The 25,894-nt window shown below is 36.8% G+C and overlaps 1 protein-coding gene across 3 annotated transcripts in view; it reads right to left on the bottom strand.

Annotated features, from left to right (window-relative positions):
- The window catches only part of LOC136832629 (uncharacterized), a 128,442-nt gene that overhangs the window by 35,133 nt on the left and 67,415 nt on the right, over positions 1 to 25,894 (bottom strand). For all 3 annotated transcript variants that reach the window (XM_067093882.1, XM_067093883.1, XM_067093881.1), the window contains one exon: positions 6,854 to 6,885. The gene's annotated coding sequence lies outside the window, so the exon portion shown is untranslated. The remainder of the gene's footprint in view (positions 1 to 6,853; positions 6,886 to 25,894) is intronic.

The raw sequence follows: 25,894 nt of genomic DNA, 5'->3' as shown, positions 1-25,894 counted from the left end.
TATAAGTCGAAAGGCCTTTCAGCACTCCACTGTTTCCCTTTCCTCCGTGGATTTTGTCTTTATATATGTATACATATATTTATATATGTATATATACACAGTAATATACATATATATTATATACTGTGTATGTGTATATATATATATATATATATATATATATATATATATATATATATATATATATATATATATATATATATTTGGTGAGTCACTGTACACGTTCTGATACCAAAGAAAGTGTAATTTACAGCTGAATCATACCTCCGCATATATATTCATAAAGATGAGACAATTCAATCCGTTCGTTACGAAAAGGAAATCAACAAATCAATTCACATAAAAAGATACAATCAAAAGAAATTTCTAATAAAAAAAAAAAAGAATCAATTTCTTACCATATGTTGGACGTATCTTTCATGGCTTGTCATTTTAGACTAGGTCGGTTTATTTCAATGGCATCCAAATCGACTTGGAATAATAATAATAATAATAATAATAATAATAAAATAATAATAATAATAATAATAATAAAATAATAATAATAAATTATCTGTCGGTTACAAAAATCGATTCAAAGATACATTTCACCTCCTCCACAGACGGCTCATAACACCCCAGCCATTTTTCTTCGATGCACGAAGATGATGTAACTGAGAGATCAACAGTGGAAATCATAACTTGCATAAGAGGTGGTTTAAAAAGAATAAGTCCCTTTTATTCCTCTTCGGCGTCAACGTCGTACTATCACTCCTGACGACAGTGGGTGAAAACACATACCACTGAAATGAAAGTTTCAGTAGCCCATCATTACGAGATATGAAAGGGCATTATGATGATGCCTCCTTGTCATCTCCCATTACGCAATTTCGCTTCCATTGTCCTACAATTGCCATCCTTTGTGCTCTTGCCGCGGGGGATCTTCCAGTTTCAGTGTCACAACACTCTACTTACAAAGGTTAAGTATAGCCTTTCCAGTTCTCTCATAATAGGCGGAAAAGATGACATTTACTTCGGTATGTTACGAGGTACAACAGACATAACTACTGTACGCTATACGAGTTGAAAATGAGCTGATTTCTACATTTCTTCTATACGCTCTTCACACATATTACTTACATATATACATTAATAACATCCGCTACAAATATATGTATGTATGTATATAGCACAGCTTCCTTATTACATTTCATTCACGGGCTGATGCTTATGTGGCATCTATAACTTACTGGTGACACTTCCATTGAAAATTTAATACCAATTTCACGGCTCAGAAAAAATTAAGATTTAATCAATTTCATAGACCAAGCTACTTCTCAAGAGAACCCCAGAAAGTCTGCAGCCATCCTCACCCAGCACAATTTACACTGAAAAGATTCCATCACGCACCCTCCAAATTGAAATCCACAAATCAGGTTGGTCAGACTCCCTAGATACCCTAAGGTTGACAAGGCTCCCCATCTCATGGGTAGCCATCAATGTCCAACGTAGTTTACACTGAGACTCGTAATTCTTCCAAATTCAAACTCGAAACTACATCGGCCTCAGCTTCCTTGGATCTCCCCACTCCTCACTGAGGTCAAGCAGGAATTAGGAAGCGTGTATTCAAACATGAAAAAACGCCAATTACCCTTGGATTCCAAAGAACCAGTTCAGTATTAAGCCAATAAGAATGTTTTGGCACAGTAGGAAAAGAATTACCGGTTATAAATTAATATTATTATGAATTCCCTGAGATATTTGTCGAGCAAAAGGTCTTGGGTAACAGCTGTGAAATTACTTTCTTCTCACATAGTCAACCTCATTGTGAAAATGAAGACAAGGAGAAACAACCTCTTTGTAATAATGCAAAAATACTGATGTTTATAATTAAAAAGCCTGAGCTGTACGAATGTCAATTTTAACAGTACTTTACTTATGTATGTAATACATACATACACACACACACACACTACTGTATATGTATATAATATATATATATATATATATATATATATATATATATATATATATATATATATATATATTAATCAACATCTTGGTAGAAACCCAGGTCTATGAATGATCCGTCCGTGACCACATTAAAGAAATCCTAGCATTTCGAAATCTTCTCTATATAAGAAATCAACTCAAAACAAAACAACAAACAAACAAACATGACACGCTTCTCAACCACTCTTCGCTTCTTCTGACTTCACCAAAATAAATAACCCAAAAATCCTTTCGGCTAATAAAGAAGAGAGTGAGTGAAAGCGAAAGTGATACCGGATTTCGTAACTGATACAAAAGTACAGCAGATGGTTTAATGACCTTTTTGGAGTCGGGAAACCATAACACTGGCATTCTGGAAACAGCTGTGACTGCGTTAGAGCAACAACATTAAAGGATTACAACGGAGAGATATTTCCATCGCCGGATCAATAACAAAAATAAAACAATAAACATTTTGTTTAAAACTACTGAAACGAGTTACCACAGACTCCGGCGTAAGTGGATGATCTCAGACTTTCAGAATAACCAAATGATCACAACTTCCAATATAAATGGATTATCTCGACCGTAGGGGTATCCCAAAATCATTAAATAAATTATGTCATGCTACTACAGAACCAGATGAAGTCAAAGCTATTAATTTATAAAAGACCTCATATCCCAGAGGTGAGTTATTGCAAATCGTTACTATCCTCAAATTATCTTAGAATCATAAAGTAAGTGTATTATCAAATTCTAAAATTAACATACATGAAAATCACGAAATAGATGGGTTATAAAGCTTCCAGAACAACTGATGTTTTGTAAAATATTCAAAACAAACGGTTTTTACAAAGTCAGGGAACAGCAAATCTAAATTTTCCAGAATAACCGGATAACTGATAACTTCCAAAATGACTGAATAATTTCAGACTTTCAAATGACTGTGATTTCATTATATTTGAATTAAATTAAAACTTCGAGGTACTCTAAATTAATTATTTCCAATAACCAAATTATCTGACTTCTGAAATAACTGCTGAATGATCTGGAGTCGAAAGAATAAGGAGTAAAAGCATGCAGAATAAGAGAGGAGAAAGTGAGGCCAAGAACAGAGAAAGAGAGAGAGAGAGAGAGGAAAGCTAACGTGAAAGGAAATTGAACGCGGAAGTAATGAAAATTCTCCGATTCGAAAAATGAGTCAAAAATCAAGAGAAGAAACAAAGAATGAAATAAAATGTGAATGAAATAAAAGGTAAACGAAAATGCCGAAAAGAAATGCACAATGAAAGGTCAAATCATAAGAAATAAAGAGGAGAAAAAGCAAAGGTTGGAGTGAAAGTATGAGCACCAGATCAAAAAAAAAAAAAAAAAAAAAAGAGAGAGAAAGACAGAAAGGAAAAAAGTCCGGCACGCCAAGTACGAGAGTAATTAAGCATAAATTCAAGAAACAAAATGTACAGATGAAAAAAAAAAGCCTTTGTATCTAATGTACAAACGCAAAATGAGTTTTTTCATTCAACAAAAACTAATTTTAACGAGGCACTGGCGATTCTGCAGATTTTAACATATAGTACTAAGAGAGAGAGAGAGATTCTGCAGATTTTAACATATAGTACTAAGAGAGAGAGAGAGATTCTGCAGATTTTAACATATGGTACTGAGAGAGAGAGAGAGAGATGACAACAAAACTAAGCTATAAATTTTCAATAACCAATACACACAACTTCATATCACTTCCTACCTTTTATCACAAAAATTAAGCGAGCCGAAGCTTCTACTGTATAAAATCTAATCAATTTTCTAAGACATATGTCGACAAAAGTTCTTCAGAGACACAACCTGAATTCAAACCAAATCAAAATACAATTAGGAAAAAGTGGGATATCGGGTGTGCAAAGAGGAGGGGAAGGGGGGAGGGGGATGATAGCAGGTAATGCATGGCAAGGTGGCGAGGTTATCGCATAAAAACTAGACCTTTTCGTAAAAATCCTCTCGAGGGTTGAACACTCGACGATGAGGAAGGGCCAGGCATCTTTTGGCTCTGGTAGCAGGGAGGTGGGGAGGGGAGGGGGAGGAAGGGACGGAGAAAGGGGTCCTTGGCGTGGCATCCTGCTTCGCCCGGAGAGAGACAGCACAAACATCGCCTTGTCTTCCGTCACTACCAGTTTCTACCTGAACCTCCTCGCGACGTCAGGCATTCCAGGTTTTACTTTCACTGCCGCCAAACATGGCGCGGAAATTCCGTAGAGTTTGCAATCAACAACACTGGTGATTTCAATGCGATATCGGCGATTAACTCTTAATCGACCACCAATACTGATCGGTGAAATTCATTCTTATTATAAGAGATGGCTCCAGAAGAATAAGACAAGAGTCGCTGCCACATGATGACCTAAAAGTCAAATACAAATCCAGAGAGAGAGAGAGAGAGAGAGAGAGAGAGAGAGGGGTGGGGTCTGAAGGCCACCTTTACCAATAAAATCATAATTTCGCATTCAAGAAAGAATCACAAAGCAACAAAATATTACTAACTGGATTATACTGAACTCTGTCGTTCAAAAATTCAGGGTTTCAAAACAACATCAAGACTAAAGGAGCGACTTTCACCAAGAAATGTAACTTTTCTTTATACTGGAAGCAAATTCCTAATCTTTTCCGTTCTTCCTAGAGCATCTCATCACTAATACGAGCAATATCTCTTCTCGTATTACCTACACGCAGCCTAACCAAGTAATCTCATTCACTTCTTCAAGAATAGTTAAAAAAAAAACTGGCAAATAAGTGAATACAGTTGATGGATTACTTGGTAAACTCCCATATCCAACGAAAATAAAGAGGATCTGGTTTTAGCTCAGCCTCGAGAACGGGCTGATTAGCAAAACCTTCCCTTGGAAAAAACGAAAACAAAGATATATTACCTATACTCCCCCTGGGGCGTCTACCGACCACAAGCCGCCCTCTGTGGCCCTTTAACGTTAGTCATAAATTGAGCGTTCTAAACGAAGGAGAAAACGCGGACTTGGGTCCAGCCAATCAGCATGTTTCGAGAGGGTACATGTAAGAGGAATATGCGTTTACGGGGAAAAAAAAAAAATCAGGCAGCAGAACGCAAAGTTTATACAGTTGAGTTGGAGAAAAATGCAATGGAAAACTGTTTGGCTAAACTGACATATTCCGTCCTTTCATCGATGACTCACGAGTATTTTCGTCACTAACTTTCATGCGAATTTTTCTGTAAGGCGTATGAGCTCATGTGGTTCATCGTGGTGAGGGATTTGGAACCTGAATTATACGGATATCAGACTTGTTATTAATATCACCGTTAAAACTTATCAGAATCCAGATCTTAATCCTACTCTTTCAGCGTTTGTACTGATATGAATATACTTACTCTTCAAGTACCAGGATTAAATATTAAAAAACCTACGACCAGGAATGCCGACAACCGAGGTCATACTTTAAACTGAAGTGATTCATAAATCTAATTACTATGCGCATACTTTCATATTCATCGCGAGCTGTTACGTACACAGCAATCATTAAAACTGCAAACAATTCAATTTAGTGAAACTGCTACATGGGCAGTTTAAGACAAGAGCTAACAGTCTTGATGATGCGTGCTGAATCATGGTGATTAGTAAGCTAATAATACGCGACAAAGGCAAAGCAAATAAATTTATTTTTTTGTGTTGGCACAATTCAAAGTTACTGGATGAATGGGACGCTGACGAAGAAAGTCTGTACACAATAGAGCGAATAGTTTTGGGTTAAATCAGGCCTTCCGCAAATTACAATGTCATTATTACCACTTCATGTGTTCTGAACGTGTACTAATAGAAATTGGTGAAAATAATCTATCCTTTTCGTTATAGGATAAACGCTGAATGGAGTATATTCGCAAACAGTATACCGTCGTGTTATTGACAGTTAATAAGAAAATCCACACAGGTTCAGATTGAACATGCTACCATGGGACTAATGTTACGACCTATGAAAACAGTTATGATATGGACTGAAGTGTCTTTGTATGCGCAATGGAAGACGAACCCGGTAGATCTGTAGCAAGTAACTATGAATGTGACAAGCACAGCGGGATGGGGATGCGGATGACAGCACGGACGATGGGGAAAATACGATGACTCTCAATTTTGCGGAGAAAAAGACGAAGACCAAGAAAATGCCGGAGATTTTGGTGTCCAGAGACACAGCAAATGTACTGATTCACAATTTGCTGCCTCACGGATTTCTGTGCGAGCGTGCGAAGGGGTTCTGAGGCTTATAACCTAATGTCTCATTCGTTACCTCTTTCAATTGGAAAATGTAACTACATTACTATCAATATAATACACATTTTTTTTGGCAAAGGGTACATACGACTACTGAATTTTCCAGTAAAGAAAACAATGTTGGCTACTACACGGCTTTTTCCGCATTCTGCCGATGGTCTTACCACGGTTCGTATACAACTAACCAAAAACAATTGAACATAATGAATTGCTTTTTGCTCCGTTAATCATGCAATGTTATGCCAAAACAGTGTGAATGATAAATGATTTCGTGCCACACACTTTGGCGATTACTCTCATTATATGAGAGAGAGAGAGAGAGAGAGAGAGAGAGAGAGAGAGAGAGAGAGAGAGAGAGAGAGAGAGAGAGAGAGAGAAAGTAGCAACTGGAAACAATCTCCTTATTTGATAATACGAATGATGATAGAAACACCAAAGATGATAATGAAAGGTCGAATTCTTCAACGGCAACCTTAAACCCAAGATTGACAAAGACAACCATCAATTGATTCTAAGCTATATGGCGTTACAACTACCTGGATCACTGCTGCTGATAAAAGAGTCGAAAACCTGCAATATGATTTGCTACTTACCAGAAATATGTAGTGGCAGAGATGACACTGCGCTGTTGGGAAGAGAAAATAAAAAATTAATAAAAGAAAAGTGAATGTACACCTGTGAACAGTTAATGCCCCCAGAAACATTAATTCAATTTGAATCAAGTAAATGGATCATTATTTTTGTAATATCTGCCCACTCTGTATAATGATATTACCATCACACACACACACAGAGAGAGAGAGAGAGAGAGAGAGAGAGAGAGAGAGAGAGAGAGAGAGAGAGAGAGAGAGAGAGTATCAATGTAATTCTCTCTCACTCATTCTAAATATAAGTCTGCGTCAGGTCGTATTCGTTACCGCTTCATAATACATCCTCCATTGTATACTCTTGATACAAACCTCTCTCTCTCTCTCTCTCTCTATATATATATATATATATATCTATACACACACACATATATATATATATACATACAGTATATAATTTATTTATATATATACGACTGGAAAGGTACTAAGCGTTTTCGTGTATTACATATACATCTTCAAGATACAAAGTTTTATATATACAGTATATATATATATATATATATATATATATATATATATATATATATATAACCCGTTCTTAATGAAGGTAGAGTAGCCCAGTAAGACACTGAGCTACGGAGATGTGGTCAGTAAGATCATTATTTCCAATAAAGTCACTGTGTAAAATGCATTAAGTAATTCCTGCATATTACATAAGTGAAAGACAAAAGTTAAATTTCATTTGAAATTATTTTTAGCCTAATTATTGTGATTTTAGGATCCTATATGAAACGAGTGGAAATCGGTGTCAGGAGCTAAACCATTCATAGAAACCAAATTTGCGGCAGGACCCTCTTATTCTATGGATCCGGACGCCTTAATGGTAGGAAAATCATAAAACTGAAGCTCTGGACAGGAAGGAAACGATCTTGCAAGGCAAAGCCACAGATTCTTTGTGAAAAATTGCAGATGTGGATCAATTTCCAACTGGGCAACCGTTTGGGGAGAGACTATAGAAACGCAAATAAATAAATAAATATATTACATATATACACATATATATAAAAGAAGCGTAGGAATCATTCCCTATCAGTCAGTTAAAGTACTGAAAATGATGACAACTATTGGCAAAACCATCAGTCATTTCATACTCCATATCCATCTGGCATTTACTCATAGTATTTCAATAATGCACGTTCTCTTTCGTTGCAACGTTCAGATCTTCCACCAATCAACAGAGCAAAAAAATTATCTATGTGCACGATTTTTTTTTTAGTACTGGTGCAATAGTTACGACTTTGTCCGCTTCATCTACATTACACTTAGTTTGTACGCAATCTCTAAAACCGCCGATTTCTGAAATGTGACAGCAGATTCTGGAGAGAACTGCCGGCCAGAACGACAGTGAAAGTGTACGCTGAAACGCTCTGCCGTTTCTGACAAATAACTCGCCCTTTCTTCTTCTACTCCCCGACGTGATAACGATGTAAACACACCCATCACATACCGGAGTGAGAGGTAACAGGATCATTCTATAAGAAAAGAGAATTGGCAAGGAAGTCTAGGAAACTTGTTTGTTGCAAAAGCACCATATTAAATAGCGATATGCCTCGACAAATTACTGCCGTGACTTTGCAGCCGTGTTACGTCACGACATATCGACTGAATGGTCTTCGCCAATGCCGTTACTCAATGCACTTGGAAACAGATGAATGATCGCCGTGCTGTTACTTTAGAAAGTTCGTTTACTGTCTGTCGCAACATTACCACTCCCTCTCCCACCCCCGCCCCCAATCAAATAAAATCAACCGATAAAATGAGATAACCGGATATATACTCCCCTTGAACATCTATAGCAATGACGTTCATGTAATCACAACTGATTTAATTAACATAAGTAAATGATATGGATTATACAATACAAATTTAGTATATTTACAAAAAGATAAAAATGCCCACACAGTCAAGATTGCACGAATTCGTGAATGCGAAGGGCAAGGGATTTTACTGGAGACATATTCGCGCGAGAAAAAATAATAAAAACTGATAATCCACACCCAACAGAAAAAGAAATATCCATCTCTCACAGAGCAAATTCCATTGGAAATTTGGCGTCTCGATACTCAATCATATGCAACGAACCTTAAAAAATATCATCTATGATTAACTTTTGGGCTGATAAAGTTTAAGCAATACGTCACATTGTTCTGTAAAAAATACTTGAAATTTTATTATTACTATACTACCATTAAACCAACAATGACCTGTAAAATTCTCGATTTCCTCTCACTTTTGGAAATCAGAATGGATCAATTACAATCCGTTTAGTTTTTGTGATATTTTACTGACGAGAGAGAGAGAGAGAGAGAGAGAGAGAGAGAGAGAGAGAGAGAGAGAGAGAGAGAGAGAGAGAGAGAGAGAGAGAGCACTAGCCGAAACAAAAACAAAAATATATATTTTTGCTTCACAAAAACACACCACGAGTAAAACCAACTAACAGAAAACAAAACCTCATTAAAATTCGGGGCTGAAAGGCATTACCTCATGGTGGCCACTCTGGTAAACCACTGAATATGCTAATTCAGAACAGTATTTTAATCTGTTTAGGATAAATTTTCCCGGATATTACACTTGACGGTACTTGTCGAACTAGACCTGTGCACCCCCACTGACTTTCCTGTTTGAGTAGCGTATATTTAATAATTAATTTTCCCTCTTGGAAATGTTCAGTGTTCGTACTAGTCACGCCATACACGCACTTACCCCTGATAAAAACTTTTTAAAGTTTTGGTTACATTCCCTACTTTTAAAGGTACATCTTGTTTCAGTTGACTTTTTTCAAAGTACAGGTATCGAGAAATCTTGTGGATCTTACTGAATGTAATGGTGTTCACTAAGTGAAACTTTACTTCCTCTTTTCATTTCAAATAATTCTTTATTTCCCATTACCTTCTGTTGCTTCTGTCGAATGAACACCATATTCTTTGGAAGCTTGAATTTCAAGTCAAATGGGGCCTCCTGGGCTTGTTCCATATCAATAGGTTCACCTTCTGTATAACAATAACATTAATAACAATAACGTTTAATATAAACATTCAGCGGCTTATACTAACTGTGTAAGACATTCGAAAATAAAAGAAAATGAAAGTTACATCACCAATGTCCAAAACGGCAAATGAGAAGAAGCAAAATCCAACGAATCACGTCACTTAAGTCAACACCAATCGTTTCCTTCCCACTTACTTTTTACTGACGCGGCCTGGTTACTTTCTCTTGTGGTAAAAGAGGTTGCTGACGCACTGCACGGTACAGACACCAGATGGCTTCGTTGACGCGAATGTAAACAATGGGCCAGATTAACATCGTGAGTTATGACATCGCTGCGGCTATTGGTTAGGCACTTTCCTTACGCACCTCTGTCAGTCTTTAACGGGGGCTAAATGGTAGCATTTCGGTCACGAGAGTGTGGTACAGGAAATGTTTTGTTAGGAAGGAGTCAAGAGAGCTTGGAGGTATTTGTGAGGTGCTCTTTCATCTCTGGGTTCACCCTTTCCCTTCTCACTTTGTTGTGTCAGCTTCAAAAATGGAAACAATTATCGTCGTATATGTTTAGAAAAACTCTCGTCTGAGTACATTTTTTTTTCTTAATACGCTACCTTGAACAATTAGTTTATAATTGCAAGCAGTCCAACAAAAGGTGCAAACAGTCTATGCCGAGAAAAGAATATCAGATCCTTGGGAAAAAAATACTATGACAGATGCCAGTGGGCCAGAAAAATTAGGAAAATAATGAAGTAGTGGAAAGAGGTAACAAGTTGAGAGGTAACAGGTTGGTCATGAACGATGATCACAAGTAACTACATATAAGAAATAAACTGCAACCTGACGCGTCACACAATACATTTAATGAAAAGAACAGCTTCAGCTGAGTATACGACAGAAAAACCAAAAATCAGCGATGAATGGCCACAAATAAATACATATATAAGCATCGTGGAGCAATGTCACAAACACACAAATAAATGAACAGTGAGAAAAATAGTCAGAGAAAAGTGAGTAAGCACAAAGTTTCTTCGCAAGAATGTGCCATCATTGTTACAATGTTCAAAGCGGCAACGAGTTATTAATATTTTGTTGCGATCACATCAGAAACATGAAAAAGGTACTTCGACAGAAGGTACGGATAAACCTTATAAACATATTTATGAATGAATTTTAAATAAATGTTTATTATTTTACCAAACAATCCATTTCAGTATATTTGCACGCTGCAAGCTCATTCGAAGACTTGCGTCATTCACTTCGTCTCCCAGTTTCGGAAACTAAAAAACCAATCCATCCAAAGAAAGATACGAGTGTGTCATTCGGAAAGTGATTTTTCACTAAAATAAACAATTCTTCATTATTATACAATTACTGTTACACTAGCGGCAATTCATGAAAAAATTCTGCTACTGTTTAGTTAAAAAATCTTCCCCTTTTACCACATGCTTTTGATTTCATGGAGATCTCTCTCTTGGTCGTTGATTTCCTGAGTTTTGTGCCTTTTTAGCAATTTATACAGCCTGTACATACGTCAGGATCTGATTTTTTGATAATAAAGTATACAAAAATTTAGCTTGAGTTATAAGAATATTTACCATTTTTATAATATTTTTTAAGTCCTTGAAGAACATAATAGCAACAATTGCATCAAGAACAATATCAGCCGTTGTTTAGTAAAAATTAGTAGCAGTAAATCATGATATTAAGGATGAGTTACATATCTATCAACAACCAAGAAACAACGATGAAAACAATTTTCACCTAACTTTTCCTTCACAACATTTACCAGAAACAGGAAAACCCTTAATTCTGTAATATAGGAGAAGAATCGCGTCAGAGAAAGAGAGAAAGGACCCAAGGTGGTCAGGAGATGACATGCACAATACAGAGCTGCAAAACTTCGATGACTGATGACCAAGATTACTGACAACCACAAAAAATTGATGACCGCAATCGTTGTGTCGTAACGTTGCTGCTGTTAGACTAAGCTGCTCTTACGTGTCAATACGTAGACTCTTGCTCTAAAGAATAAGCACAGCACTGATATTAGATTGAGCTGACTAATGCCACCAAGAGGTTCTTCCTAAGAAGAGGAAGCTTGGCACCATCTTTGATGTACGATTTTATGCAGACACATGAGCATTTGCTCTTAAATTAGCCAACACACAGGCTCTTACTCAGGTGAAACACTGCACATTCCAACACACAGGCTATTGTTCTGAGGAGAAGGCATGGCACCATCTCTCTCTACTGTTAGATTAAGCAGTCCTCAGGTCAACAGAAGGGCTATTTTCTGATAAGGAAACACTGCACAAACTCTTGTTCTGAAGAGGAAACACAAAACTGCCCATGCAGCTAAATTAAGCTGGCTATAAATCGGCACAAGAAGGGCTATTTTCTGAAAAGGAAACAGTGCACAAACTCTTGTTCTGAAGAGGAAACACGAAACTGCCCATGCAGCTAAATTAAGCTGGCTATAAGTCTGCACAAGAGGTCTTCCTTTGAAGAGGAAGAAAATCACTGCCTCTGCTGTTAGATTAAATTGGCCTAATGCCAACACACGTGCTCTTGCTCTTAACAGGAGGAACACCATATCTGCTGTCAGGTTAGGCTGGCCTCGTGCAACACGGGATTCTGCTCTTACCAGGAGCACGTATGCAGTCTTAATTTTCGAGAATCCGTGACAGAGATTCGTGACGCACCCACAAGAAATCTAAATAACGGCACGCAAGTTTTTAGAAAAGAAAAACCTCATGCTTAAGTACAAACAAGTAAAAGGTTCGAGGGAAATGGTTCATCATGCAATTCCTTTGTGTCAACCCTTCAAAAGAGAGTTGTATAAGAGTCAATCCCATGGATGTTTAAGCGATATTTGAAAGAGTTAAAAGAAAAGATCCAGTTTTATATATAGGAATCTTTTTTTTTTTTTGCATGTGTGTGTGTGTGTGTTTTCCGTTACTTCTACAAAGAAATCCAAAGAGAAACTGTCAAAAGTATGGAAAGGAAACGGTGGCTCATAATATATCAATATTTACCTACGTGAAAGAGATATGGATTGTTATTGCAAAATCAGTTTGCAGCGTCAGAATAAATAAAACCAAAGGTAATTATGACCACTGCTCCTGCGAAACTACCGAACCCCACCATTTGACCTAACGTGATCATCGATAACAACTGCATAGCAAGAAAGTCTTAATCTTATCATGAAGAATGACGTCACACCCTAAGCCTCCATTTCGGCTCAGTTAAAAGACCTTTTCTCTCTCAACATTATATCCGGGACCTTTCGCCGAGAGGGCTCCATTCCAAGATTTCTCCTTCAGGGGCTTGATGATATAGGAACCAGTCTCTCTCTCTCTCTCTCTCTCTCTCTCTCTCTCTCTCTCTCTCTCTCTCTCTCTCTCTCGGCCTTGGCGTTGGACCCAGCGTCCTTGTGAAAAGGCAGCCGCCTTGGGAGAAAGGAAAGGAGAGAAAGCGAGAGCGAAGAAATAGTAGATTACGGCGAAAGTTGCGCTGTTTTTCAACCACGGCAAAGTGGCGCCTCGTTATTCCAATTTCATCAAGTCTGTATTCGATTTTCTTTTCTTGGGGGGAGGTAAGGAATCAGAATTGTGATTATATATATATATATATATATATATATATATATATATATATATATATATGTATATATATATATATATATCTATAATATAATGTGTGTATGTATGTGTATATATATACACAGTATATAAAAAGGTGTGTGATTGTGTGTCTATATATATATATATATATATATATATATATATATATATATATATATATATATATATATATATATATATATATATATATATATATATATATATATATATATATATATATATATATATATGTATGTATGTATTAGTTAAAGATGACGTCTGTAAGATAAATTCATGAAACATGGAATTGAGTCTTGAGTAAAATCCAACTTTCAAGACAGTCCCTTTTTCTACACTTCATTCTTTCTTCGCACGCAAAGACGCAAAGCAGAGCACAAACTATATTATTTACATTATTATTATTAGAGTGATAAGTTAAAATACGATACGATCCTTGATATCTAAGTGCGTAAAAAAATATTTCAAAGTTGCAGAACCATAAAATAAATACAGCATACACTAACCAGATATTACGAGTATATAAAAAACAAATTAATTACGATTGGCGACTTGCGAATAAAAATAAAGATATTTTCAAAGCATGTTCAAATGAATAAATATTGTCTCGATTTATAATTTCTTCAAATCTCATAAAATTGGCACAGACTATTTTTACCTTTATTCTTGAAATTAGAATCTATTCTAAATTGAGAGGTAACTTCTTAATCTTTGTTTGTTATAATTTTGTTTGCAGTTTTCTTTGCTTTCAGTTTCAAATTATGTACAGCTTGGGAAATATTAATATCGAATTCATGTGACCTCAGGAATAACTTTCACCCAAATGAAGTTTATAGTATGGTGAGTGCATCTACCGTGACCAGGATTCAAACCTATGCCTCAAGGACTGATACACGAAAGGTATTGACAGTATTCAGTTTAACTATCAAGAGATGGTTCGAATCCTGGTCGAGGCGGATACTCCTCTCGTTTATAAGTCGTCATTTTGGGTATTAGTGGGTCCTGGGTGTAACCCAATCCCAAGATGAAGTGAATTCCATGTTAATAGGATAATCGTGTTGCAGCTCATTATCTGAAAGCAGACAAATGTCATGGGCTATTCATATTGACAAATTATCATTACTGTTATGAAATGAGCTGAAGAATAAAAGCAAAGAAAAAGAAGAGAGAAACATTAGGCGAATTAAAAAACTCAATACATGAAAATAACTGGATTTTGTCGATAAATGAAAGCCTGAGAGGACCCTCCACTCTCAAGGGAACTACTACACAAGTCTTAGTAAGGCAATAGTTCTGAGGCAGTTCCACACGGCTAATGTCACAGACCGTGGGTTGACAACATTAGTTCTATGGTCACCTTCCGGCGTACGGCGACTAAGCTAAATGAGGCTTCCAAGAAAATCGAGCAGCCATAAATAACGGCACAAATACTCCAATCAATTAAGCAAAACTTAACTGAATAATATAGTGAAGAGCATCCCGACTACCTTATTGTTCTGCTCTCTCTCTCTCTCTCTCTCTCTCTCTCTCTCTCTCTCTCTCTCTCTCTCTCTCTATATATATATATATATATATATATATATATATATATATATATATATATATATATATATATATATATATATATATTTCGAGGACAGATATACAAGCTACATGATTTTGCGAGTAATCTAAAAAAAAAAAAAATCCTACAATTCTACAGCACCTTTATTTATACTGTATATGTATCATAAATGAGTTTTATACTTCCATATTGGGTAGTCTGCGAATATACAGCAACAATAATAATATGACATCAACAACGGCTAAATAACGTATGAATATAAAACACCTTTTAAAATATTTCCAATATGGAAAGAGCTTAAAGACGAGAGAGAGAGAGAGAGAGAGAGAGAGAGAGAGAGAGAGAGAGAGAGAGAGAGAGAGAGAGAGAGAGAGAATATTTTTCGAGGAAACGGTACGTATGTGGCAACTTTGCCTCGTAGGCCTAAAAAGGAAGCCATGTGGCGTCACCAAGCCTAATGGAGAAGGTACGTGAAATTTTTAGCTTTTATAGGCATCGGATTTTGAAGTTTCTTCCTGTCGAGTATTAATATTTATAATAAAAATACTGATCACGACCTAATAATGTTCATCAACTCAGAATAATAATAATAATAATAATAATAATAATAATAATAATAATAATAATAATAATAATAATAATAAAAGGAAGAATGCATGATTCCTTTCCTGCAATCGCTACTTGACATTAGAAGTTCTCTCTCTCTCTCTCTCTCTCTCTCTCTCTCTCTCTCTCTCCCCCCACAGTTTTACTAGGGTTACAATGGACTCAGCGTTAACCGTACGGTTTTACGCAGACCTGTTTAACATTCATAAACATTTTTAAGCGTTCCTATAGGCCTAAAACCATTATTATCCAGCCATATAACTCCACCATAAACATAACGTTAACTTTTGAGGGGCATATCAATATTACCGTTCACTGGCTACCTAAAAAGGTACAGAAGGAAAACACACCGTCGCACACACGCCGATCATATTTCATTTTTGGGTGTGAAGTTCTTAACAAGTTACCTGAATGAGAAAAAGAGTATGTTACGGGCTGCTGAAGAGCAAGAGCCCGTGCCAGCACAATGCTGGCTGAATCTAGATAGGCAGAAGATAGAAAAAGAGTAAAAATTCAATAGAAATCAAATTCAACGCCGATTTCACTGATACTCGTCAAGGGAAACGGCAAAAATGGAAAGAAAGCACTCGCTTTTCCCCGATCGCCTTCACGAGAGCAATCGACGGTTCACTGCGACAATCTGCTAAAGCGCGCTTCCGTTCGAGTCAAAAGCCCGACCCCTGCCACGCTCATTGGCCGAATAAAACGGTGCACTGACTGCAAACTTGCCACAGTACGAAAGGCATTTAACCCCCTTGTCATTCTGGGGCTGGAATACAAACGTGTGACGTCGATTAGCGACGAGGGAGGGCCCACATCAAAGGACTCTCTCTTCGTGTCTGTTTGTGCGTCTTATTTCCTTTCGAATGGGAGCAGCAGGAATCTCTTTTGGGATTGAAGGAGTAATTCTCTCTCTCTCTCTCTCTCTCTCTCTCTCTCTCTCTTGTTTCCTCTGGATTAGCAACAATTATGCTTGCAGTTTAAGTAACGACTTTCTAGTTTCAAAAATATGAAAATATTATAATTCTCGACTCAGGAAAACGTTAAATATAGGTCACTGGTTGTCTGGCATGCGACAATACAGACAACAGTAAATAAAGAAAACATACACACATTTTATATCTATAAATACTTAGACATACATACATACATACAAATATATACATGTATATATATAGATCTGCATCTATGCATGTGCGTTAGGTATTATACAATAAACATTAAGCAAATGCAAAGAGAGAGAGAGAGAGAGAGAGAGAGAGAGAGTGGTGTTAGATGTTCAGCTGCTCTCCACACAAAGCATGGGATTAAAAAACTATCGTCGGGGTCTGATGGGACCCATTTTTCTCCTGCTACATATCATTAACCACCCTCAAACCATCATCTAAGGAGAAATTGCAACAGTGTTCTCTGTTGCTATTTGCACTTGAGCACGTAACGAGGCATCTGCGATAAAAAGCGTATTTAAGAATACATCTTGTTGTGCGTGCGTGTGCGTGTGTGTGTCATCAACATGCATTGCACGTTGTTGGAAACATAAAATATATGAACGATCTTCGTTTGCTACTTTACTGAGGTCCAAATGCGTCGTCATATTCCTTCAGTCAAAGCTGAATTATGACTGAAGCTTCCTTTCTCAAAAAAACATTACTAATTATCAACCAAACACATATATACTAGATGACATACAACCACTACAAACCAGAACTGAATACTTAAACCTCGCATTCAAGTTTTCCACAAAGCAAATAACAGCAACACCAATTTGTTTCTAAGAGACTGGCTGAAAGGAACAGAAATAGAAAGCACAGCTCTCATTGGCCACTGCGACCCACTGAGTGCAATGTTTCGGACCAATCCCGCGTCGCCTGTCAAATGTGCGGACGAGCGACAGAAGGCGCACGTGAAAATCAACCTCCTTCAGGCAAAAGCCGTAAACGTCTTTACGAGCTTTTAATTCTAGCATTCAGCTGGTTGACCCGACCGTCGGTGAAAACGTTTATGAAATGAGAGAGAGAGAGAGAGAGAGAGAGAGAGAGAGATAAGTAAATAAGTATACCTTCGTTTAACCAGACCACTGAGCTGGTTAACAGCTCTCCTAGGGTTGGCCAGAAGGATTAGACTTATTTTACGTGGCTATGAACCAATTGGTTACCTAGCAACGAGACCTACAGCTTATTGTGGAATCCGAACCACATTATACCGAGAAATGAATTACTGTCACCAGAAATAAATTCCTCTAATTCTTCATTGGCCGGCCGGAGAGAGAGAGAGACTTGAATGCCCACGCATTCTTAGATAGTTATCCTTATTGGTATCTCAGATTTATTACGGTTATCAAGACGTTATCTTCCAGAATGAACAGTGACAAAAAAAAGAAAATTAAAGCACAGTCATTCACCAAGTGCGTACTTCATATCTTTACCGCTTATCTCATGAACTTTCTATCTGTTTATGATGTCACCGCAGTGCAGGCGTCAGTACTATTTAAGACTTTTAATCAACACAGCATTCTTTCTTAAATCTTAAATTAAACCGACTCTCAAATCTTTCAGTTTTCTAAGTGTCTCTTTTATGATTTCATATTTTCTCAAATGATCTGGTAGCTTTCATAACATTCATACTCTATGCAAATAATTGGAAGGGGGTATCAGGTCATTCCTTCCTTACTCTTGTGAAGTTTTATGCCTCAGTTCGGTCACCAACCCACTGCATTCCGATTCGACGCTCTCCTACCGCCCTCTTTCCGCGCTGAAATCTAATATACAATTCCATCGGTTTCTTCTGTATCCAATGTCACTTCGGTGTAATATACTTTCTCCTGGTATACTTCTGCTGTCAGGAGGAGGAGGAGGAGGAGGAGAGGGGCATGTGGGCATAAGTATAGTGTCGTTTGGCCCGATGCCCAAGAACTGGGCAGGTGAGAGTGGATCATGCCGTTTAGGTCTTCGAGTGAAAGGCCAGGCAGGAAAGAGAGAAACAGTGAAAGAGGAGGAGGAGGAGGAGGAGGAGGAGGAGGAGGAGGAGGAGGAGGAGGAGGAGGTATCTATCCGCCCTCTCCTCACTTGGGGGTATTCGGGGAGCAGGGGAGTATGTCCCCTTTCTCTCAGAGGGGAAGGGGGTTGCGGAGATCGAGGGAATCCCATCTTGACTGAGTGACCCCTTGTATGTAGGAGTTACTTGGGCGATTCCACGTGACCTTCTCTTTCTCTCGGCTCGTTTTCTCTTCAGCCTTTCCTCTTTTTTTTCCCCCGTCCGAAACAAAGGCATCCACAATCCAGCCTAAAAATATATCACATGATCTCGTGGTTAAAATGTTTTTTCTGCCTGGATTTCATCTTTTTATATACTGGAAACACTCATGCGTGTCTGTTACTACACCCCTCCCCCGTACCAAGTCACACCAACCCCATCCCCTCCCCGTCTCCCCTTCGCTCTTTCTGCCTGTCTCTGCACCTTCGGATCATGGTCAGGGATGTGCATTCACCCCTGACACCTAATTTCTGGCGTTCTGAATACCTGCACTCTGCCAAGAGGTCACTGTCAGGGATGGAGCAACGAGACATGACGAAGCTCGGCGCCTCAGGTCAGTCGGAGAGTCTGTCGTTTCTCTGGAGGGAAAGACCTTCATTATTTTGCGCTTCTTGGGAATGTGACTAAACCATTACAATTTTCGGAACTTTACCGCTATTTCGCAGATTATTCTTTGAAGACTAACATCGAAGTCCAAGTCTGCTGTTTTGTACGGAATTCCGGAAGGAAAGGCCCATTTCCTTGAAGGAAGTGGGACGTAGTGTTGAATGTACGTAGGTGTTACTGCAGCATTTATCATTTTCGTATTTTTGATGGACGTTGGCCCTAATTCTGAACCATTTATTAATATGAATATCATCATTGATGTTTGATCGTGACATAAACAATAAAAAATATAAAAGTTATCTAAAACTTTTACAACCTTAAAGATTGCAAGATTCATGATCTTTGAAAAAGAATTCGCCTTATGGTTGGCGAAAACCCATAGAGAGGAAACACATAATCACAATTTCCGAATTTTACAATTCCTTAACCAACTTTCTATCCAGACCAGTGTCAACCAGTCACAAAATTATAAAATATATATATATGTATATATATATAATATAATACATATATATATATTTGTACATTATGCATATATTGTATATATATATATACAATACATATATATATATTATATTATATACAGTATATATTGTGTGTATATATATATATATATATATATATATATATATATATATATATATATATATATATATAGATATTTAATCATTACCACTACAATGACATTTCACGTTAAAACATTAGTTTCGTCAAAATAGTTCTTCCACCCTCCTATCGTATGGTCAATATGAAAAACTACAAAACTGTGTACATTGGAGATACAAAACACAAATACGTACACATGTACTAGACTATATGTGCATGTTTGCGACTACCAGGTTTATCTACGAAGGAACGTATAAATATATAAATATGTACATACTCATTTGCATGTGACGTAAATAAATATACACTTGCTTCTATACTGCATGTACACATATACAGTACACATGTACGTTTCTACAACGCGGGTAAATACATCCAAAATGGGAGAGAAATTGAGGCAAGCCATTTTCATACCGACCGCCAGGTCAAGCGTCAAGATCCGTCCAAATTACTCACGTGCTTTTCTCTCTGCGGCAAGAGGTCGGTTAAAGTAAATGTCGGAATAATGTTATTAGGAGGCATTTAAAATCAATACGCACATCATTTATTTTTATAAATGTATATATATGTGACATATATATAGTATATATATATATATATTATATATATATATATATATATATATATATATATATATATATATATTGACTTCATCACATACACAATTGTTCTGTGCATTAGTACAATCGCTAACAGGACCTCATTCAAACTGGATGGTATCTAGTGGAGATATTTATTCAAAAAAAGTTACAACAAGCTTTCTAGGCAAACAGTCCTCATTCTCAAGTCCTGTTAGTAATATATATATATATATATATATATATATATATATATATATATATATATATATATATATGTGTGTGTGTGTGTGTGTGTGTGTGTGTGTGTGTGTGTGTGTGTGTGTGTGTAAAACAGACAAATAAAAATATACAAAAATTACTAATTCCATTTCCGTATGTTCACTTAGGAGAAATATATATGATTCCCAAGGAAGAATCAGTACAAAGAAAGAAGAGTATTCAATGAAGTTCTTTGGTCTTCTTCCAGCAGAGAGTGATGGCAGTTTTCCAAACTCTTTAAGAAGAATTCGAAGAAGACGAAAACCTCAACGTGAAGCTACAGACGACGGAATCTGAATCAGAAATTTGAAAATAAACCTTACGCAAATGTACGAGTGTCTTCCTCATAAACAGAAGATCAAAACAACGCAAGAACAAAAGGCACCCTCGCGGCACAACAAGGGCGGGGGGAAAAAAAGAAAACGAATAATAAGCGACGGAAAAGCAAAACGCTCCAAGAAGCCAAGCAGTACCGGATGTACAGTACGCAAACGTCGCCACACATGTTCTTCCTTTGCCAACTGATATTGTTTTATCGTGAGATTCGGGAGTATATAACTGAGAGGGAGGAGGCGGACTGCTTTCACTGGCGGACATTTCCGACTGTTTCTTGTTCTTTTGAATCCCAGATGCTGAGATCTGAGAGGCACACCGTGACAGCCGGGCTAAAATCTCCATATATACAATGTTCTAGGAATTGTATTTTCTATCATCACTTTCAAATTTAATTATTTTACGCAGAACGACAACTTAAACATGTAAACATTCAATCTCCCAATATATTATATACTATTATATATACTGTGTATATATATATATATATATATATATATATATATATATATATATATATATATATATATATATATATATATGTGTGTGTGTGTGTGTGTGTGTGTGTGTGTGAATGAAAATAGGAGTAATAATTTTAACACCAGCAAGATAACTGATCATTAGAACTCTCTCTCCCTCAGTCTCTCTCGCCTCAAAACACATCGTACTGCATAATTGGTATATGAGGTGTAATTAGAATCTGATGAGTTATAAGCATCACAGATAAGACAAACGGAAAAATCACATGGAAAGCATAGCACGTTGTTACGTCCATTATTACTCCTGGACCAAGTACTCGCCATGACTCAATAAAAAAATTAAAATCAACAAAATTAAGTCTTGTATGATATGGAGATGAAGTTTAAAACTGCTGCATGAATATTATTTACCTTTGTATGTTTTATACACAACACACATATACACATATATATATATATATATATTATATATATATATATATATATATATATATATATATATATATATATATATATATATATATATATATATATATATATATATATATACACACATATATATATATATATATATATATATATATATATATATATATATATACATATACACACAGTCGTTACTAGCTCACATCTTTCACTCTCTCTCAAAACACGAAACGCAAGATTCACTCCATTAACAGAAAACCGGTTCCAGTAACCCGATTAACGTATTTGGCATCTCTTGAATACTTTGAGCAGCAAACCAGATATTTCATGAAACAATTAGACCATCACTGGCACTTCAGACGCTGCTGTCGAAAGGCAGTGATATCTTGTTTCCTATAATAATAATAATAATAATAATAATAATAGAGGAGAAATGTTTGCCACAGAATAACTGCAGGAGGGATATTGTCAGCCATCAATCTTTCCTCCTTTATATAAAACTGAAAATGATAATCAAAGCAAAACAACAATGCCTTAAAACAATATTTTTAAGAAACATCTTTCTTTTCACTGGTTATTACTACTGCAAACATACGCATATAAATATGGAGAAGGCTAAAAACACACCAACAAAAAAGGACAAATTGTAAGAAATAAGGAAACAGAGCAAAGAGAAGTAAAACTCTTCAGTACAAGAACCTGGCGATTAAACAGATGACAAAATCCACCAAGAAAACCTAACGATCGACAACAAAACAACCGCCTATTCAAGTTTGTCTTCGAAAGTCTACTGCCTCTCGGCAGACAAGCCTGAGCGGAAGTTCTTTAGAAATCTAAACATCCTGACTGCTCAATTATACTTATATACGATTTACCTGCCTTTATGTTAGTCTGTTTAGCTTGTTAACCGTTGTAGAAAATAACAATTCGCTGAACTGGCTGCACTCTCGGATAGCAATTTCATTCCTTTAAGCGGGCTTTTACCGTATTAAGAATTTTCTTCCACAAAAGGATCGATTTATGTAGGAAAGATGGCCTTCATTTTTACGTCAAAGAGGTCTATGAATAGCTTTTATTCTTTTATTGGGCGTCTTCTAAAAAAATCCGCTTAACCCCGCCGCCTACCAAAGAATGCCAGAATTGAAATCATTCCTATTTTTGTACACTATTACCACAATTAAGTCAAATTTCACTGAGTTTTTACCAGCGACAAGGAGCTGTGTTTTTTGTAGGAGTTGTTCGGTAAAATCAGTGACTCTTTCTCGAACACTGTTAATATAAACCTCTTATTTTCCCATCCATGAATAAAAGATAGTAAAAGATAAACGCAATTTCGCTATCAAGCGGCTGATACAAAGCGAAAAACAAACAAACAAAAACTTTTTTAAAAGTAGGCGCCAATGGGCCGTAGACCCAATGAGCTTCAAAAGCTAAAAGAGAACGAGAAGACAAAATTCCCTTTCACATGAAACAGGCCTCTTTGATACTTCAAATAGCGCTAGTAGACCAATGACTACTAGTTGGCCACCTAGTGACGCATCTAGACTTTCACTTGTTACCAAAATACTATATACATAAAAAAAAATGGCTACAATCTTGTCCCCGATGAAAACATGGTTTCACTGGCTCATCAGACTTGGAAGGAGATAAGCCCTGGTGTATTTTGAACTGTTACTGCCGAACAAAGGCAGAAAATCTGCATAGATCTTGCTTAAGACAGCATGAGTGGTTGTTTTATATATATATATATATATATATATATATATATATATATATATATATATATATATATATATATATGTATGTATATATATATATATATATATGTATGTGTGTTGTGTATAATACATTTCATACTGTCACAAGTTTTACATAGATAAATGAAATAATGGCTAACACGAACTACACACAAGCATGCGTATATATACATTACACACACACACACACACACACACACACACACACATATATATATATATATATGTGTGTGTGTGTGTGTGTGTGTGTGTGTGTGTGTGTGGAGTGCCAGAAAACATCAGCAGCGTACGAGATCCAAAACATTCATCCTGACAATAGTCACCAGATGCCATACAAGAAAAACTGCATAAAAAAAACACACACACACAGCCACCCTAGCTCTCTCTCTCTCTCTCTCTCTCTCTCTCTCTCTCTCTCTCTCTCTCTCTCTCTCTCTCTCTCTCTCTCTCTCTCCTAGAGCTGCAGCTGCAACTCTTTAAGCCGAACTTTCTCCTTCCGCCGTTTGTTCGAGCGTACGTCTGTTACGCTTACGGACACCTTCGTACGCTCCTCGCTCAGGGTCTGGTAATGATAGCGATGGCGCGTCGGAGCACCCAGTTGTGAAGAAAAGGAACGGAAGAAATGAGAGAGAGAGAGAGAGAGAGAGAGAGAGAGAGAGAGAGAGAGAGAGAGAGAGAGAGAGAGATGGAAGATTTCAATTTCCGCCTTGATTTGCAGAGTCACGGCGTTCCAAATCGGTAGATTTTTAAAAGGGCCATCTCGTGGATTCTGACAGAACGGAGAAGTAACGAAGATCTCACATGACGCTGATTGGAGTTGTCGCTGACGCTGATGCTCTGAGGTTGAAGACAGGCTGCGATGCTTTTGCTTTTGCTTGATGTTTTCGTGATGGTCATTGGTTTGGCTCCAACTGAGGCGACCAAACAGCGCGCACGCCTTGAGCAGGAATGCTCGATGGATCCATTTGGTTTAGTTACTTTGCGCTTATAAAATGTAATTCAAGCTCTTTCTGGCTGGTTTCACATGCAATTTTGCACAGTATGAATAATAATAATAATAATAATAATAATAATAATAATAATAATAATAATAATAATAATAATCTTTCGAGTCTTCCTGGGCTCACGGGAACACCTCCAATGAAAATTGGAACGAAAAAAAATTAATGAACGGTGTTCAAGAATATTAACTGTAAATAAGAAGCTAATAAAAAAAAAACTTCCATAAAAAACTCTCCAGTTTTCAAATTCACTCTACCTAAAAACAGGTGAGATCAGTCGCAGTTCCACTTGCCTCCATTTCAACGCAGCTCTGGGTAACCTGCGGAGACTGGAAACAAAGGCAACGCCCCAAAGCTTAGTCGACGAGAGAGAGAGAGAGAGAGAGAGAGAGAGAGAGAGAGAGAGAGAGAGAGAGAGAGAGAGAGAGCTGGGGGCGTCAAGCCCGAAAGCGTACCAGACCTTATTTTAGGTGGACATGTACTTATTGTAGAAAATAATTGGAATCGACTAGCCACTTTCACCAGATACACGTATTTGTAATATTAATGGCCACTACGTAATAAATCCGTTCGAAAAGACAAGTTCTCCAAACCAAGAACGAAATAAAGTTAGATATAACGTTGGGATCATTGTGCTACAAGACAATAAAGACGAAAATTTAAACATTAAACATTAAAACGTCTAAGACTCTTGGCCAGTCAAACGATTCATGTTATTTTTCTCATCCTCACTATCTCTGTTACTTCTGAACTTGCCACGTTTCCTGGCATTCTTCCTTGGCAGGAACGTGTGAAAAACTATCCCTTTCATTAAGAAAAACTATCCCTTTTATCATGAAAAACTATCCCCTTCATTTAGAGGTCCATTCACTGAGTTATCTGTGTGCACAAAACTGTGAGAACCAACTCTGAATTAAGGAGCCATAATTATATGACCTTGTGAATATAATCATCTTTACTGAATGTAACATTAAAACTTTTCTTGACCAAAATCTAAAAAAAAATTTTCGGGTCAAATTGTTATTTATGTTACATAGTCAATATCGACTATTTGGTAACTTCTACGTGATCCACTGCTTGGTATAGTTGCTAAACGAAAAGTACAAAC

The sequence above is a fragment of the Macrobrachium rosenbergii genome, chromosome 50 (genome assembly GCF_040412425.1).
Source record: "Macrobrachium rosenbergii isolate ZJJX-2024 chromosome 50, ASM4041242v1, whole genome shotgun sequence".
Taxonomy (NCBI): Eukaryota; Metazoa; Arthropoda; class Malacostraca; order Decapoda; family Palaemonidae; genus Macrobrachium; species Macrobrachium rosenbergii.
This window is presented reverse-complemented; position numbering and strand designations above follow the sequence as displayed.